This window comes from Nuphar pumila, chromosome 4 (assembly GCF_984573655.1).
Source record: "Nuphar pumila chromosome 4, dmNupPumi1.hap1.1, whole genome shotgun sequence".
Lineage (NCBI taxonomy): Eukaryota > Viridiplantae > Streptophyta > Magnoliopsida > Nymphaeales > Nymphaeaceae > Nuphar > Nuphar pumila.
Genome location: NC_143252.1, coordinates 94,744,016 through 94,747,514, shown reverse-complemented (window position 1 = coordinate 94,747,514; position 3,499 = coordinate 94,744,016). Strand labels below are relative to the sequence as shown.

Below are 3,499 nucleotides of genomic sequence, written 5' to 3'. Positions count from 1 at the left end.
GAAGATAGATCAGATTTGAGAAATCCAGATGGGATTTAGAAGATGGAATTGGATTTGAAAAATCCAGATGGAATTTGAAAATAGAATTGGATTTGAGAAATCCAGATGAAAAAAATAGAATTGAATCTGGAATTGGATTTGGGAAATCCAGATGAAATTTAAAAATATAATTGGATTTAAGAAATCCAAATGATATTTGAAGATAGAATTGGATTTAAGAAATCAAAAATGGAATTCAAAAACAGAACTGGATTTAAGGAATCCATATGGAAATTTGAAAATAAGAAAGGATTTAAGAAATGGAAATAAAAAATGGAATTGAATTTAGAATTGGATTTGGGAAATCCTAAATTAATCCTGAAATCTGCCTTGAATTTAGAGAAAACAAAATTTTTGAGATTCAGAATCAATCTCAAAACATTGATTTTAGATAAATAAATTGGATTGAGAATCAAGACTCAATTTTAGATAGAACTTGAAGATTTTGGAATTTGAAATAGAGAATAAACTTTAATTTTAAGCTTGAATTTTGAAATCAGGAGATGAATCTGGGAATTTTAAAGTTGAATTAAACTTTGAAACTGGATATTGAAGTTTGAATTTTGAAATAAGATAGAATTGAAAATAGGAAGATGAATTTGAATTTATAAATAAGAATTGAAGATTGATTTGAAAAGTGAGGAAGATATTTAAAGAATTATCTCAAAATCACTTAGATTTTCAAAATAACTTGAAAAAGAATGCAATTCTATCCTAAATGATGAATAAATCAAATGAATTTTTGAAAGTTGAATTTGAAAAGAATTTTTGAAAGTTGAATACATTCATGACTATGGTCACAAAGGTATTATAAAATAATCTATATTTAAATTCTGATAAAGCATAAAATATATTTTGGTGCTTTTATAGGGTTTGAAATGAGATTAACTCTCAATATATCTTGACTATGGCTATTGATATATATTTTAAGTTAATTTACAAGTCAAACTCTGATAAAAAAAAGAAATTTTTTAGAAAATATGATGATTTTTTAAAGAGACTCAGTGTGTATCTAATGTTATTCCATAGAAGATAAAAATCCTAAGCATTGTTCACATTTTGACTATGGCCATCAATGTGAATCATTTGCTTAGAATTAATTACTTTTTATTAGAATGGTGCATGTGTCATTCGTGTTTCACCATTATGGGATTTTTGAAAAATAAGATAAAAATGAGATGAAACACATGATTTCTGAGATTTGCATGCTCGTACATTCTATTCTAGTACGTGAAATGTAAAGAATTCTCATTATATCTAGCTACTACATCATTGAATGGGATTGAAATCCAAATTCCTAAACTAAGAAGAAAAATATCCTTTTCTACCTAATTCCTGCAAAATTCAGGTTAGCACAAGGTAAAAGATGCACCTATAAAGAAATATCATATTGCACGCAAATGATGGAATGGATGCTAAGTTGTATATGCAATATCCTAAGCTATTGGTGAAAAATAGATGTTGAAATATATAAATGATATCCTGAGCTAATTAGGATGCATATATGATGTATCATCTAGATGGAAACATCAGACTTGTATTTGATGAGGAAACGAATGTGACTTATGCCTATACAAGATTAAGATTAATGGAAATATATAACATGAGATCTGTCGAATGGTTGGGTTGGTGCTATTATGACCGCGTGTGGTGATTCAACAAGGTATTATAAAATGAAAGAAAGCACGGAATCACAGTAAAGGTAAAAGCTGGATATCCCAGTAGTTCACAAACTACTTGTGAAAGCTCCAGGTGACCGATGGAGAAATGCACCTGCTAAGTGTGCAAATGCAGCATTATGAGAAAGGTAATAGTGCATATATAGGTGAGAATGGATGATAAGTTGTGTTGAAGCTAGGAATACTTGTGCAATAGTGGCAAGAGGTGCTATGGATAGTAAGTGGTATTGTCGGTGGTATGGTAGGGTTGTAGAGTTCCTCAATGTAAATAGTGATTGTGCTGAGTGTGCAATAGTGAAGTGTGGAATGGCAAGGGTATAAGGGAGATTGAGAAGAGGTTGATGATACTGTGAGATCTGCAGAGGAGTGAGGTGCGGGATGCAAAGCATAGCAGTATGTGAAGTAGGTATGATGTTGTAAGTTGCAATAGGGTGAGTGGTGAGGAAAGTGCCTGTGGAATATGATGTGGCTGTGAGTGAAGAATGTGACTACAAATGGTAAGTGCTGGAGGGGTAATGTCATGCATCAATGTAACATGCACGGGTGCAGGTGGCAAGAGATGCATGTGTGTGCTACAAGGTGAAGGAGGTATGAAGGTGTGAAGCTGGAGAAGGTGTTGTGCTGCTGTGATTACAGCAGGTGTCGCACAGTATGAATGACAAATGCATGGAGGTAGAGTATGCTGGTATGAAGGTGAAGATGCTAAAGAAGTGATGTTGATAAAATAAAAAATGGTACCAGGAAAACTTACACCCCATTGGAGTTATCTAATTGACTGATGATTCAATCCTATTACTAGAAATGTTACTCACAGAGTAGTCATCATGAACATGCCACATGGTCTCTCCAAGAAGATTTGCAACTAAAAGAACAGTGAGCTGGGGGGGAATAATTTTTTTTTTTATCATTGGGATGGCGTTTGTAATGATAACTCCTTGAAATAAGCCACTTGAGAATCTCTCAATTGCAGGAGGGTTAAAAACAACATGAGTGCTACATGCATAGATTTTCCTTTGCACCCTCTTGATGCAAAAGTACTATACCTTTTTGCTATAGTCCCTGCAGTATCAATCATCTCATCCACCATAACAACTATCTTTCCCCTAACATCTCCCATCAAATTCATGACCTCAGCCACGTTGTGCTCATGACGCCTTTTATCAACAATCACTAAAAGTGCATCAGATAGCTTTTTAACAAAAGCACGTACCCGAGCAACACCTCCAACATCAGGCGAGACAACAACCAAATTATTTAAAGATTTTGCTTTACTAGACAAGTAATCAAGAATCACAGGCTGCCCATGCACATAATCCACTAGAATATCAAAGTACCCCATTGATTAGCCAGAATGAAGATCGCAAGCCAAAACACGTTTTACACCAGCCTCTGTAATCAAATTTGCAACAAGCTTTGTTGTGATAGGTTTATGCCCTTGAGTCTTCCTAGCTGCTCTAGCATATCCAAAATATGGAATGGCAGCAGTTATAGGATGGATATGGGTGCAGGAGGGTGCAAGGATGCAGAGATAAGAAATGATGGTTACGAATGCAACCAAATGAATTTCAAACATCTATGTGTTGTAAAGACTTTCGACTATTTATGGCAGACAACATATATGAAATGCTAAAACTAAATGAGGCTGATTGCATAAAAGCCACTAGGCTAATAGCTAACAAAGGATTTTCGACATAACACATCAATGACATATGAAACATGTTGAAAACTCAGTATTTCTAAAGAGAAGGAAAAAAATAGATAGATTATGACAACACACGTAT

General features: G+C 33.8%; 1 pseudogene; it reads right to left on the bottom strand.

The window, feature by feature from the left end:
- Window positions 1-2,485: 2,485 nt before the first annotated feature.
- Window positions 2,486-3,291, bottom strand: LOC149840315 (ribose-phosphate pyrophosphokinase 1 pseudogene; annotated as a pseudogene).
- Window positions 3,292-3,499: the final 208 nt, after the last annotated feature.